General features: G+C 49.3%; 1 protein-coding gene across 1 annotated transcript in view; it reads right to left on the bottom strand.

Annotated features, from left to right (window-relative positions):
- The window catches only part of CDH11 (cadherin 11), a 132945-nt gene extending 120153 nt beyond the window's left edge, over positions 1-12792 (bottom strand). Inside the window, exon 1 of the mRNA XM_045534041.1 lies at positions 12542-12792. The gene's annotated coding sequence lies outside the window, so the exon portion shown is untranslated. The remainder of the gene's footprint in view (positions 1-12541) is intronic.
- Positions 12793-15582: the final 2790 nt, after the last annotated feature.

Raw genomic sequence — 15582 nt, 5'->3', positions numbered from 1 at the left:
CTACGTGCCCAATAAGAAAAGGACACAAGGCATGCCTCTCTGTAAGTGAAAACGGGTTGCCTCTCTGGCTTGCGATACAGGGCACATGGGAGTGGGGGTGACGGGGTGGGGGCAGCTGAAATGATACCGCATGATCCAATCCATCCCTCACTTCAAAGACGTGGCTTCTCAGGCTGCATTAGCCTCCCGACTAATGCTCCCAAATGCACTCCTGAGATTTGCTCAAGTTGAAGATTCTCTGTGATGTTTGCACTAGGAACAGTGATGAATAAAACACAAGAATCACCCATGCATTACTCAGAAGGCGAGTGTGCCCAGCTTTGACTGCTAAATTGCAATTTTTACTCTGAGATGATACTGCTAATAGTGATGCTTCATTTATGTACTTTTTGGGTCCCCAAAAATTGTAATAAAAATGAAAACTGTATCTTATCCTACAGCTGTGTATATGAAGCATAGAGTGGAGTAAGGTAACTGGAGAACAATCTCCCTTTACTATTGGGATATCTCATGGCAAAGCGTTGTGAATTGGAACTGTCTGCATAAATGAACATGATTTTGAATTTGGCTTTGGAACTTAAATATAGTTTTTCTGCTATTGTCCAACAAATATTTTTTAAAATCTTTAAATATGTGGCTTTCATAAGTAGACAATGGAAAGTTGACAACTACTGATAATCATCTTAAGATGCCCAGACTGTCTCACCGATGTTTAGTTAGTCATCCTTGCTTGGTGGTCTGGATCTGTGTCCCTGGTGACCAAGCAAGGAGTTTCACATAGAAATTAAAATGCATGGCTCCAAGAGTACTGTGTAGTTCAGTGACAACTGGCTCAAGTTTGGACAAGGAGCTCTATCAGCCACAAAATCAAAGCTTTTATATGGTTCATCTACCTGGCCCACTGGACAGGCTCCCAGTCTCAGAAGCTCTGAGACCCTGTGTTTCCCCTGCACCCTTTCTCCCAGGAAGGGTGATGCAGCTTCCTTTCAAAGGAGGGTCAGGAAAACTGTCCTGGGATGGTATGAGACCAACTCCAGAGAAAGTTTTTACCTGCGTAAAACTGCGTGTGTCCCTGCTGCCCAAACTCACCCATCTGTACGCACTGACAACTTTCATCTATTTGCCTAATACATGGGCCGACACGGAGACCCTACTGCCAAGAGGGTGTGCAGACTGTCCCTTCCAGAAGCTGAGATGTGACTTGGGGCCACTTGTCGATTCCTATATGGGGCCTCTTTTAGGCACCCCTCAATGCTGAGAGTTCCTCTGTATTCCAGCTTTGGGGATTTTTTGCATTGGCTCCATGGCTAGAATCCAGGGACAACTTTCCCACACAACCTGCTGTGTCCCTTGCAAGAGACCATTTGCCATCCGCAGGCCTAGCTGTGTTACGCTGCCTGCCATAGCTGCCCCTGGAAGTGCCACAGCATTCACTGAGCTATGTCACGAGGCTTCTGGCAAGGTCCTGACACTTGCCCAATTCTTGCTCAACCCAAATTAAACTAATCAATGTTTAATAAAAGTTCCTTCTGCTCCAGCCTCACAACCTATCTGACAATCAACATTCTACTCAACTTAAAGAGGAACACAAAACACAGCAGATATGATTCCTTCTAACAGCCTTGCAAGGATATGTTGGGAAATGAAGCATTTGGGGTCTCTTAGTTGATAACAACAGAAACAGACTCTGGGTACCCCAGTTGTTGCAGGAAGACTAGAGAAGCAGGCTCAGAAAACTGCCAGGAACCTAGAAACCTGAGCAGTCAGAACCGCAGACCAGATCTTGCCTTGGAACCAGGAGGGTGATGAAGACACCACGGTTGTCCCTGCTGGACATGGGTGGCTACAAAGTTACTTTGCCACCTCTGTGATCCCAGGAAATCTGATGTCGTACAGCCACTGCTACCATAACCAGAATGAATTCTCCAGGTCAATGGTCATGGATGCGTGTGCACTCATGTGTAAGATAATGAATCCAAATTGAAAACACTGGGGACTGGGTGCTGAGTTGGGATTCTAGCTTCCAGGAAAGTCAGGGAAGCAGCTCTCTAGCTAGCTCTGGAGTACAGGAAAGCTCTTATTTCTGTAGAGAATCTTATTGGGATCATCCCCTTAACACAGGAAGGTGGTTCTGAAGCCAGGCAGCCAAACAAACAGGCAAACTCACAGATATTCACTACACAGAATGAGTTACAAGTAGAATGCTGTCTTCCTGGGTATTGACTCATTCAAACAGAAGCATCTTGTGTGGTTTACCAAGAGACCCTGTCCCTCCTTCATCTGCTCTATCTTTGTTCTATTTTATCAAGCAAGGTTGGTGACTGAGTAAACCAACCCATAGCGTGAGACCAGGAGAGAGGACGGATATACTGAATAACAGAGTAAAGATTTAAATTTTAACATGTTTCAACAGACTGGACCAACAGCCTGAACCTAACAAAATGAAATGTAACAGCGATAATAATAACAGCAACCCCATTTCATGCCCTGTTTTAAGCAGTTTTTATATATTTGTGTCATATAATATCAGAGGTTCCCTATAAGGCAGCTACTGATATTAACCTCAGTGCGATGGGGAAATTGGAAAACAGATAAAGAGACTTCCACAGCTGGTCAGTGGCAGGGCCCAGCTCTGCAGCCAGGCAGCCTGGACTCCGGAGCCTGGGCTCACACCACCGAAGGTGACTTATCACATCTGTGTGCACAGGGACAGGTGGGGAAATGTGACTTAACAGCAGCACGTAAGGAAAAACAAATAAACAAATAAACTGTGGAGCATAAGTCCTCTGGGTGATGTGGCTGGCAATAAAAGCTAATGTAATGTAGCCTCAGGCTGCAATAAAAGAAGTGTGTAGAAGGGAGTTGATAATCTAGAGTCTAGCTGCCTAGATTTCTGTCTTCAGTCCTTTCCTCTAAGGACTGCTGGAGAAAAAAAAATGAATGGGGCGTTTAATCTGGAGATGTTAAGACTGGAGGGACGGCACCTGGGAAAACAATTTAAGTGTTGAATAATTGCCATGTAGAAGAAGAATGACATCTATTCTGCATGGCATCAAAGAATATAAGCTTTGGGGAGAATAGTTTGTGTCAACCTAAGGAAGCATTTTGAAGGTTCCCAGTGTCTCAATGATTTGCATAAGGAAGTCACGCAGTCCATATCACTAGTGACACTACAAGGATGTGGTGGCAACGATTCAAGCACCTGGTGGCAGAGTCTGTTGGTCTGGGTGGCCTCTGGGGTCTCTCTGTACCATGCAGGAGTGGAGTTCTGTTATTTCTTCCCCAAACCGTCCTTGATCACTAAACTAGATGGGACTTGTCCTTCCTGTGGCCCAATTTAATACTTCCTTTGCAGCAATTACTGTACACAGCTCCAGTTTTTAATTGACAGTCCTAGTATTTTCTGTACTGTTAACATTGTCAGCTCTCAGAAGGAAGCCTCTTGTGATTTGACCATTTCTGTGTCCCCAACCCAGGACCTCCTTACTTAAGACAAAGAAATGGGTTTGAAACGAATTTCAAACCTAAACTTGCCAGAGGGCCTTGTGGAGGCTCGAGGACAGGAAGAGAAGGACGCCATTCTTAACTCTGTTCTCTACGGGACCTTGGAATGGAGATGTTAATAGGAGGTGACTCTGAAATGAGGTGAAGATCAAGGTCAAACGGTATCTTTTGCAACATACTATCAGACGGCATATCAAATAACACTGGGCTGACCATGAACTTCCAAAATAGAGATTCATGTAAAGACTCATATTTAGGTCTCACAATTTAACGGCCCAAGAACGTAACACGGTGTAGCTTATATAAATACCCAAATTAATGGTATGTTTAAAAAGAAATTAGGGCTGGGCATGTTGGCTCAAGCCTGTAATTCCAGCACTTTGGGAGGGTGAGGCAGGAGCATCGCTTGAGGTCAGGAATTTGAGACCAGCCTGGGCAACATAGTGAGACCCCCATGTCTAAAAAAATAAAAATAAAAAATTAGCCAGCTGTGGTGACACACACCTGTACTCCTAGCTACTTGGGAGGCTGAGGCAGGAGGATCATTTGAGCCTAAAGTCAAGGTTGCAGTTGAGCTATGACAGCACCACTGCACTCCAGCCTGGGTGACAAAGTGAAAATTTAAAAAAATAATAAGTAAATTAAATTAAAAAGGAATCAGACTCACACACGTCTACTAAAAAAAAATTAATTCATTTTTAAAAAATGACTTTTGTTTGTAGATAACAGAGATTGGGTTAAGAACCAAAAAAGCTCAGTTCTATTCCAACTGCCCTTAAGATCTGTGATCTTGGGCAAGTCGTGGTTCCTCAGTGGGTCCCTGGGCCCGCATCTCTACAAGAAGGATGACTGGACTAGCCAAAGATCAGTTAATGGCTTCATACATCTGATTCTTGACAGTTCTCATTGGTAAAATGGAACCCTGAGTCCTCCTTAAAGGAAGCAGTGGGTCCAACTGCTCCATGTGGTTGGACTCTCTGCGGTAGGGAACCGGATTTAAGATGCCACGTGTTAAAGGGGGCAGCGACAAAACGGAATGGAAACAGATGGGAGGGATGGGGATGTGAGTGTGGTCTGGAAACCGTTATCTCATCAGACAGACCAGCTGAAGCCCTGCGTGGAAGGAGCAGCCTGACACAGGGGCTAAGCTTTGGTGTCTGACAGCCGGGTCTGGAGCCCAGCGTTGCCAGTTACCGCCTGTGGAACCCTGGGCATGTCTGCTTTTCCCCTGTAAGATGCTAGCAATCATCCTACCGGCTCCTAGGGTCAGTGTGGATAACTCCCATTATACAGAACGTTCTCAGCACCGTGCCTGAAACCAGCTAAGTGTTCAATAAATGCTGCAATTTAACTATTACCAAATGCCAGTTTTCCAATACTTGTAGGGCTTTCAGGAAAAGGAAAAAGTGATGGGAGAAAGTTATCAAAAAAGGGTGCTTTAGTTCCTCCTTCATTAAAATGGAGCATTTTAATGAACAGAGTTAATGAATCACCTGTTCCCCTCATGGGTTCCCCGAGAGGTAGTTAGCAGGCTGTCATCAGGACACGTAAGAGGCTGTAGGATTACTGGCAAAACAAAAGCCTGCTGAGAAGGGGGTTAGATCAGAGGATCTCGGAAGCCCCTTTTATGGATGAGATCTGGGACGTGGTAGGGACACAGGGTGGGGCAGTCAGACCAGCCCCTCTGTGCCCAGAGCAAAGGAGGCCCAGGCTGGAGACCTGCATCCAGCAGTGGCAAATTTCTGAGCATCTGGAGTCAGAGCAGCTTCGGAAACCCAGATTTCCTTCTCCCCAGCCGCATGAGCTTAGACAAGCATCTCGAATTCTCCTCGGGAGTCGTTACTCCATTTGTAAAATGGAGATCATAATGGCCTCCCCCTGGGTGGTGGTCTAGAATAAATGAGGTGTCAGGTGGAGCCCCCGGCACACAGTAGGACATCAGAAGGTTGGTGCTCTCCCCTTCGCTTTCCCAGGTGAACCCAGGCAGGTCTCCCCTTTCATCGCAAGGTGCGGGCAGGAGGGAACACCAGGAACAGATGACATAGAGGGTCCCAGAAGGGAAACAGCAGGAAGGTCCCAGAGCCTTGGAAAGCCCAGACCGGCTGTGATATTGGGCGTGAAAACAGTTGGAAAACCGTTAAGGGCCGTGAGAGCGTGAGGGGGCTCCTGTTAGTCTTAATAGGGCACCAGATCACTGTGCTTTTGCCTGAGCCTGTGCAAGACAGAAGCCCAGGCAAGGCAGGGCGAGGGCTTCTCTAGCTGCAGTCCTAGCATGAGTTAAAATCGTCACTGCTCAAATCCCTGAAAATCCCAAACTACAGTTACCTGAAAAACAAACAGGAATGGTCTTGAACCTGAAGACGATTTATCAAGAGACTAATTATCTTCTGAGCTCGTCTGGAATAGCAATGAGTCCCTTTTGAACGAAAGCAAACCCGTGATGAATATCTCAACACGGCAAGCTTAGCAAACTTTCCCAGTCAGATATTACTTCAGGGGAACTTATCACAGCAACCCATATGTGAAATGAACAGAAGGGGAAAAATGCAAAGGTAGGAAGCAGGCAGGCCCTTTTCAAAAGCAGGAATTATCTCTAAAATCTAAAATCTCGACTGCCTCTTGAATATTTTAAATGGAAGGAGGGATGGATCACTTAAACTCACAGAATCACTCAAAAAAGGGCAAGGCAGGTAACTAATAAACAATCCATCACTAAGTGGGAGAGGCCTCAATCGAAAGGGAACATTCAGTGCACGATTTCCGGCCTAAGAATTACAAGGAGGTTCTGCTACCTGTCACCGTTAGTCTATAAAACTGAAACCCAGGCCTATTTCAGAGAGGGCAAGAGGCCCCAGAGTATATCGGGGGCTCATTATGAGCTAGACCTTGCACTAAATTCTCATGTTATCTTCATGATAACATCCTAGGACACAGACATTATTATTAGGCCTATTGTTACAGGGGTGGCATCTGAGTCTTAGGTCATATAGCTCATTCTTGGTCACAGCTGAAACTGCTGGCTGAGCAGACACCAGGGTGAGACAAGTGAGGCACCCTCCTTGGGTGCAAACTATAAAGTGATGCCCCCAAAACTCAGTAATGGGGAGAAAAACAATTTAATGCAATATTTTAAAATTTCAGATTAGTGGGGGAAAAAAATCTACGATGAGCAAAAATTTTCAATGAAGATCCAACTCTGCACTTGCATGCCTTGGCCTCATGCCTGTCATCCTCTTCCTTGGCCCTGCTGTTGAGTGATGCTGCCTCTGTGTTTGAATAACGGGTCCAAGCCTCGGGGGTGATGGAAAGAAGCCTGAACATTCCAGGATGTGTTCATGGGTAACACATGCCCAGGGAGCCACGGCAGGGGTGAGTACGCAGTAATCTGATCTGCTATGCCTACCTTGCTTCCTCCACTCCTACTCTTGCTGAGAAAGATAAGATAGTATCCAAAGCAGGGACGCTACCCTGAATTCTTACTTTTTCCTCTCACGGATGGAGCCTAATGAAGGCTGAAATGAGATCTCTGTGTGTCTTAAACTAAGAACAGGGAGGAGCCTCCTCTACTATTCTTGCAGGCCCAAAGCCCGGCCCGAAGCCATTTTCTTCAAGAGAACTCAATGTGGAGAGGTGACTTTAATTTGTGAAAATCATCACAGTGCAGGGAACCATGTCAGGGGAATTTCTGGCAAATAACAGGGCTTGGTGGTGGAAGAGGTAAAGGCTTTTCTTCACTTGCAGCAACTAGGAAAATTTAAGAATAAAGCCCTGCTCATTCACAAATACTGTTTGAGGAATATTTGGTGCCAGAAGGCATAGAACAAGAGCTTTATCACTGTTTCCTAGTGCCTGGAAAGCTGTTTATACCAACTTCCTGGATTCAACACTTCAAATGGCCTAAATGAAGAATGAGAGAAAAGACAGGGAGAGAGAGAGACAGACAGAGAGAGATAGACAGTCAGGGAGACAAGTATTTGGCTTTCATGAAAAATAGCATCATTAGTTTCTCTCATACTCTTTTTAGTTTCTTCCCCTTTTTCCTCTCTTCTCTCTCACATTCCCATCTCACTTAATATCCTGATGTATCAGATTCTCTCCTTGAGCACAAACTTTGGCCATCCAAACTATGAGATCAGTAAGAATCCCAGAACTCTCCAACTGTCTGATGACTAATGAAATTTTCCCTTTGCCTCCAGTTCTAACAAATGGGCATCATTCACAAGCACTTAGAATTTAAAATTGTCTTTTTTTTTTTAGTTAATAAACTGTCCAGTGGTAAGTGAGCATCGGTTTACAAAACACTTTGTCTTACTTTCCACTGAGTTACTTAATACTCCCTCCCACAATCCATTTGCATTGATTCCTTCTTCATCAACTGTCTCCAAATTCCAACACAGCTCAGAGCTGCAGAGAATTCCATTGCTGATTCACCAGAGAGGCAGTTGTACTCAGTGAAAAAAAAAAAAAATACAAATAAGTATCCACTTAAGACAGTGCTTATTTTTTAATAGAGCTTCCCCTTAATTATAATATGGCATTAGGGTTTTTTTTTTTCATTCTCCTTCTGAACTTTCATAATGACACTATCAAACAGTAACAAATATAAATTTGTGCAGCCTGAAATATGCAATTTAATCATAAGCTGTAATTTCCATATCACCGAGAAAGAAAAAAAAATCAAATGATTAAACTCCAGCGCATGAGGACCAACCTTGAATTAAATTTTACTCTCTGCTCAAGTTAGCTTTTTTATATAGCAATGTCAAGAATGTTCAAAGGTAATAGTAAAAACAGTTACTATTAGATTAAAACTCGATGGCCCACAGTGTTGACTGAAGATCAAACTCTTCTTTTTTGCAAATTAGAAATGTCTCCCAGACATCTTCAAAACCTCTTTGGAAGAACAGGCCATGATATCACCGTCTTCTCACTAATATTTCTCTGTTTTCTCCGTTCTATTGCCTTCCCCTCGGAATCAGAAATGATGCTCTTTCTACCAAAAAAAAAAAAAATCCAGAAAATCCTCGCAGAGCAGATCACTGCCTCAGTGAGAAGTGACCTCGTTTATTTTGCAGCCCCGCCCCCACCCAGGCTCCTGCTCAATCTCAAGTCGCAGGATCCCCCAACTTCCTAGTCAGCTCCAAGGTGGGAAGAGTAAGTCTGCAGGTAACGGGATCCACCCACTAGAAAGATGTTAATCCCGACAAACTGCTCGAGCAGTAGCCTGAACCACAGCTAGATTGAATTCGGTCTCTCCCGCGAGGGGCAGACAAGGCTGGTAGTTAACAAAATCGCTTTTCATGACGCCCTCAAAAGCAGATGGGCCCATGCAGAAAGTTGGAGAAGGCCGCCATTGCCCTCTAGTGGCCAGAAGTGCAATCTTCCGCGAAGGAGTCCGTTTCCAGAGATGCACAAGGCTCTCAATGTCAGGGTAAAATTATAGCAGAAAGATGTCTAATTATGCTCCTCAAGTGTTTTGTTTTTTTGTTTTTTGTTTTTTACTTTTAGCCCTTCCTGCTTATAAAGGACGCTGTGGATGGCTATCACGGCAATCTTGATGGAACAGCTCATTCCTACTCCAGGGTTGTACTGGGAGGTGTCCAACTTTCTCTAGGTTTATAGTTTTTTCTCTTTAACAGACCTGTTGATGTTTTTCCCTTAATCAATTAAATAACAAATTTCTACATCCCAAAGATCTTAACATATTCAGAGCTGTTAGCTCTGAACTGGAAATGTTGCCAACCCAACATTCTTGGTAAATGTAGAATGTGGATTCTTGACAAATTAGGTAACTTTTTATGAAACAGCAGCCAATTTCCAAGGAGGAAAATCATCCCAAACGCACTTCAATCCCTTAAATCATTGGCTATTGAATTTACACAGTGCTCACATTTTCTAAGAAAAAAAAAAAAACCTTGGAAATTCATAGACATTCTGCAAATTCCATAGTTCAAGAAAAAAGGTTGGCTAGTTTGCTACCTACCTTCAAACTCTATAGACCACTGTTTCATTACTATTATTGAATGATTAAGTATGCCTATGATCAAAGTGAAAAAAATCAGTATTGAAAATAACCTCAAATGAAATTATTATTCTCCTTAAACATTTACTTACATAAATGTATTGAGAATGAAGGAAGACCAAAATCAGATTTGCAGATCTTGTGTAGAGGGTTTGGAAAAATAGATTTGAATGTAACAGATCAAAGTTTATCAACTTCATAAGTCACTGACATTCACAGGCAAGGTTCCAAGACACACCATGCTCATGAGAGTGTAGCTTTGGCATTGTAAATCAGACCATGAGGTCAAAGTCATGGCGTTTCCCCTATGAGGGTCCCCAAACCAGAATCTTTACAAAGCATAGCCATGTAATTCCATTCAAAGCAGAAGAAAAAACCATGAATTATGAAGACAAGTACATTAAAAGAGCATGAAATTGATCTGCATTTCCCCAAATCATGGCATGGCTCTCCAAGTCTGCCCCCTGCGCCCCATCCCCAAATAAACAATCAGACGTACACAGTCACACCCACCACTGCAAAGAGGAAAACTGAGTTCTGGGTCATAAAAAAATAGAGCCGTAACTTTTTATCTTAATTTTCAAATTAACAAAAGATTGCATCTTAATTGAAAATAGAATTTAGGTTTCTAGTAATTTCACTGTCTAGTGTTCTGATAAGAATGCGGAATATAATGAAAGTTCTGAAGTGCTATCAAGATGGTCCACCGCTTCCATGAGAACTATTTTAAAAGCCTATTTTTCCAGTAAGCAATAAACAGCAGTTTGAATAAACCTACATGCCTGGGCCTCACCAAATTATCCCATCTCAATCCTTTCAATCTATTTCTTTTTCCCAAACAATGTAATACAATGACCAGTTTATGCAGACTCTGAAATAACTAAAATGATAGTCATAATTATTATGAATAATAAAGCATGGCTGCAAGGCATTTTAATGGAATAATTTGCAAAGTCTCAAAAGCAAGATGTAAAGATAATTCCCACTCAAGCAAAGTTTCCTGGCCTCTCAAATGCCTGTCTCTGGTCTCTACTGGGAAGTACTCACGTTCCTTTGTACAAGGCAGGATTTCAGTTTTGCACAGAGGTTCGAATTCCAGGGCCCACTAGCCAACTGTAAAACTTGAAATAGTGCTTACATTTTGCGAACTTTAGTGACTGGAGCCTCAGAGTGCCTCTGATATTGGCCACAACTCGGTCCCTTTGTTTTGTAACTTTTATTCCTTTGTCCTACTGGAAGAAGACCAGGCTCTCTGCATCTGGGGTTGGGCAGTAAGTACCTCTGTGCTCTGATGTCTGCACCTCCATATTTGTAGGAAAAAATAACTCCAGGATTAATGAAATGAAGGTCAGCCCCTTCTCTTCTCCTCTCCTCCCGCCGTTATTAGGTTCTAGCGCTCGGAGGAGCCCAGCCTGGCAAACGTGCTGATGCGATGCTAAAGGATCCTCGCTCCTGAGAACACATCTGCATCCCTATCCCCAGGAAATCCAGACACCCCGCAAAACCATCCACATCTGCTGCAAGCCCCAGTGATAAGGCAATAGATCCATCCTCTCGCCAGATTAATTATCGTGGCTTCCCTGTGATTCAACCAAAAACTTAACTGCCTCTTATTAAACAGACAGGAACGATTAGAAGAAGAAAACACGAAAAGATTTCGCAGCCATCTGAACAAGATTTCCTTAGGGGGAAACGAAGGGGAAGACTTTCGGCAAATCCATGCCCTCCTGCAGGAGGGTTTCAGGAACCACCCACCCCCCACTCCCAGCCCTTAGGGACGACCCGCCGTCATGCAGGGATGGTATTAAATAATTAAAAGATGCGTTTTCTTAATAGCAGCGTGATGGCCCATGAAATTCTTGCTGCATTACCAGCAAAAGCAACAGGGCTTCTTCTAGCATCTACAAAAACCTTTCACCCGGGAGAGGGAGGCGCGTGGAGCCCCCGGCGACAGCAGGGCCTTGGCAAGAAAGGGACCGGGAAGCCGGACCCGCAGGCCTCCCCGACCCCACTTTCTCTGGGGACTCCGCTTCCCAGCGCGAGGCGGGCCCTCCGGCAGCTCCGCCGGGTTGGGGAGAGGGGGCTGGGGGGGGGGAGGAACCTCTCCCGGCCGCCCTCCCCACCCGGCCGGCTTCTCCGCGCTTCCCACCGCCCGGCCCGCGTTCCGGGGCCAAGCGCAGGCAGCGAGGCCGAGCGTGCCGGGAGCCGGGGACGCTTGGCGCGCTCCGAAAGGCGGCGCGGGTTTCGGGGACGGTCGGGCTCGCAAAGTTCACGCTGACCCCGGCAGCCTCCGCCGGAGCCGAGCCCGAGTCTGAGGCGCTGGCGGACCTGCCCCTGCTCTCTCAGGGACAGCGCAGCAACGGCCGCCGGAGCGCCCGAGACCCGGACCGGAGGGCGGGAAGGCGGGAGCGCGCGCCGCGGTCGGCGGCCGCAAACCCACGCGATTAAAGTGCGGGGAAAAGCCTCCCCGGGCTTGCTTCCTCCTGTTTTCCGGGGTGCCCGGGCAGCCTCCACTGGAAGGGCTAAGCCCCCGGGAGCGACCGGCGGGGATCCGGTAGGTCGGGGTGAGACCCCACAGAGAGCGACCGTGTCGCGGCTTTCGGCAAGAGGCGCCGCGCGGGCGGGCGCCGCGCCGGGGGCGACTTTCCCCGGAGCCATGACCGGGGGGTATCCGGCGTTTCCTGAGCTCGGCTCTGCAGCCTTTTGCCCCAGCTGGGGACAAACCCCTCTTGCGCGGCCACGGCGCGGACCCCAGGGGAGGCCGGAGCCGAGGGGAGCGGGGGAGCGTACATCTGGCGCCTCTGCCCCCGCGCTGCCCGCGCCCGCAGCTGGCCCCCGTCTCCCTTCCCGATTTTTGAACAAACCTCTGCCCCCTCCCTTTCTGCTTCGCATTAGTGAAGCCTTCTGGGGTCAGACAGAAGCCCCCCGCTCCCCATTCTTTTCCAGAGAAAATCCTTCCCCACACTCCAAGAAGCCCGGACCCGGTGACAGGAAGGGACGGAAGGCGCGCCTCACCTGGGGCCCTCGCGGGCTGACGCGACCTCCGGGCCGTCCGTCCCCGGCGCGGGGCGAGCGCAGCGGTGCCGGCCCCGGCCCCAGTCCGGATCCCATTCACAAGTCGGCGGCGGCTGCGAGCGGCCCCCGCGGCATCCGCTCCTCGGCCCGCGACGCTCCCCCGGCTGGCGGCGGCCGCGGAATGAGCCGCCGAGCGCGCTAGTGGCAGGAATGAGAAACCGGGGGGAGGTGGCGGGCGGGCGGGTGCGGGGGGAGGAGGGCGGCCGCCGCTGGGAGGGAAGGAGCGGGCGGGGGGCGGAGAGGAGCCGCGGCCGCGAGACGCGGCGGGCAGGGCCCTGCGGAGGCTGCGGGGGCCGACCCCGTCCGCGCCCCTCCCCCCGGGGGCCCGGGAGACGCCAACCGCTGGATTCGCGGCCGCCCCTCCCGCCCCGGGTCGCGCGTTCCGACTCCCCCGGGGCTCAGACGGAGTCTGGGGCGACCGAAGTTGGGCTCGGGGGACGCACAGCCAATCAGGGAGGGCGGCGGGGGGGAAAGCTGGAGAGGGTCTGGGAGCCCCCATTTTCCTCCTTCCTCCAAATCCGCTCCAGCTAGTCGTGCCGGGCCCTCGCCTGGCCCAGCCCGGATGGTGAGTGGGGGAAGGCATCGCCCAAGTGGGGAAAGCAGCCGAGAATTAGGGAGCCCATTCTGTGCTTTCGCATTCACTCTTCCCCTGGACCTTCCCCAAATCTCTCCACGTTGGCGGCTCCTGCCCAGCCCCCAGGTCCCCAACCCCCCAACCCCTCATCCCTTGCAAACTCTGCTTTTGGCTAGGTGTGAAGCAGCCAGAAGGGAGACTTCGGACTGGGAAAGAGCCGGGTCTCTGATCTCTCCCAGCTCTTCTGCCCCCGCCCCGCAATGCCTCCGAGAGGGGGGCGCGGGGAGCGCTTCTCCAGGGTCTGCCTGGAAGCGCACCCCCCGCAGGGTGCCACAGCCCCGCCCCAGCCAGGTATCAGTGGCCCCGCAGGTAATGTCACTTGTTGCCTCCCCCCTCTCTGCAGACCCGCCACGGCCCCATGGAGCGTGCAGATCGGCGGGAGGGAGGGCCTAACGGGGTGCAGTGCCCGCGTCCTTCCTCCGTCCTCCCCTCCAGCCCTCACCGGGGACCGGCTATGGGGAGGGAGCCCCGGGCCCGCTTCCTGCCCTGGCTCGCGGAGTCGCGGTGAGAAAGGGCCGGCGGGACTGGGGCTTCGGAATCACGCCAGGAACTGGGCGGGGCGCTCCCCGCACACTCAGCGGGCCGTGACGGGGCCTGCTTTGGGGACCCCAGGCTAGAACAAGTTTCCCGGGTGGGAGGTGGCGGAAAGAAAGGAGGCGGAGGGAAGGTGGGGGCGCAAATGGGTAAAAGGTGAAAAGGAACCGCCTGCGGGGGTGAGGGCAGGGATGAGGCTGGAAGAGGAGGAGGAGGAGGGGTGATGGGCCCGCGAAAGAGAAGGGTGAGGGGGATGCGCGGGCAAAGCCGGGTACTGGAGAGGAGTCGGAAAGGGCGTCAGGGGAGGACGGGGGCCCGGGAGTTAACCGAAAAAGAGGCCGAAAACGGAAGAGAAAGCCTGGGACCGAGAGCGCCAGGGAAGGGACTGGACTGCCGGGAACCCCGCCCTCCCGCTCCTGGCCACCCGCCTGCGGGTCCCCGATCGCGCACAGCTGCCCGGGTTTCCACCCCGCGCCGGGAGACGTGCGCCGGGCGGAGGCGAGAGAGGCTGCCCCGCCACCTACCCCCCGCCTCGGCCCTTTCGCCCTGGGTCTTCTCGGCGACTCCGGGATCCCTGTGCCACAGGGTGCCTGTCCCCAGTCCGCGTCCTGCGCAGAGAGGACGCGTCGGTCACCCTCCGTGTGGAGCTGGCCTTTCAACTGCTCATTCTTCCTCTGGGGAAGGAAGGCTCTAAGTTACCAGCTGCTCCGTTCTTTTACTCCTCAGCTTCCCCCTGTTTGTCGGTGTCCAAGGTCACAGCCCTGTGGGCCCCCAATACTCCCCACCCCCGCAACACACGCGCCTGGTGTAAGGGACGTGCGAGGCCATAGATGTCAAGTGCTTTTCTGGAGAGCACGGCTGCGCGGGTCGCCGCGCCTGCCACTCCTGTCTCCTCCTGTTGGTCCCAGGCCCTAGTCCCTTGAGAACTTCGCCTTGCTTCCTCCTCTTTCCACCTCTTTGGCCCTGTCTTCTCATCTGCCACCGCGTTCTGCTCTAAGCCCTGAAACTTTGGGTACATTCCAAGCCACCGCAAAGTCCCCACTCCAAGGGGGCACTATAGCGATGGTGACTGGATGCTCTCACCTGGCCATTTCCACTTAAAAATGAAGTTCAGTAGGAGAGGAGGGAAGAGGGGCCGACACTCCGTCAGAAATAGTGGAGTTTTGTTCTTGTTTGGCTACAAACTGTTGCTTGGATTTTCTCAATCTTTCCACGTGGGCATAAAGAGAATGCGAAGCCAGGGTCAATCTAATTACACGTATACAAAGATGCCCCCGGGATCTCTTGATCCACCAGGAAAGTTTCATTAACTCCCTTTTGGAGGCATGTCCAAAGAGGAGCCTGGTCACATATGATCTGACATTAGATGGAATTTGGCCTCTGCTTTCTGTTCAGAATATATCAGATGACAGCGGTTGTTTTTATAGACCCTCCCTTTAATGAATGGCAAGATCAGTGGATTTTTAAAAAGTTAAAAATCGCTTGGTAGGTTGCCACTGACATTGCACACTTGATTCAGATGGAACCTAATGTTTAGCAACAGTCAATATTCCTTTGCACGACCCAGCAATTCTATGCCTTAGGATTCTACTCAAGAGAACAGAAAACATATGTCCACAGACAGACATGTACCTGAATGTTCATAGCAGCATTATTCACAATAGTCAAAACCTGGAAACAAGCCAAATACCCATCGACTGGTGAATAGATAAACAATATTTGGTGTACCCATACAAAGGAATATTGTTTGGCAATAAAGAAGAGAGAAATACTGATGTTTGTTACATCATGAATGAACTACAAAAACATATGC

This window comes from Lemur catta, chromosome 20 (assembly GCF_020740605.2).
Source record: "Lemur catta isolate mLemCat1 chromosome 20, mLemCat1.pri, whole genome shotgun sequence".
In the NCBI taxonomy this organism is placed as follows: Eukaryota; Metazoa; Chordata; class Mammalia; order Primates; family Lemuridae; genus Lemur; species Lemur catta.
This window is presented reverse-complemented; position numbering and strand designations above follow the sequence as displayed.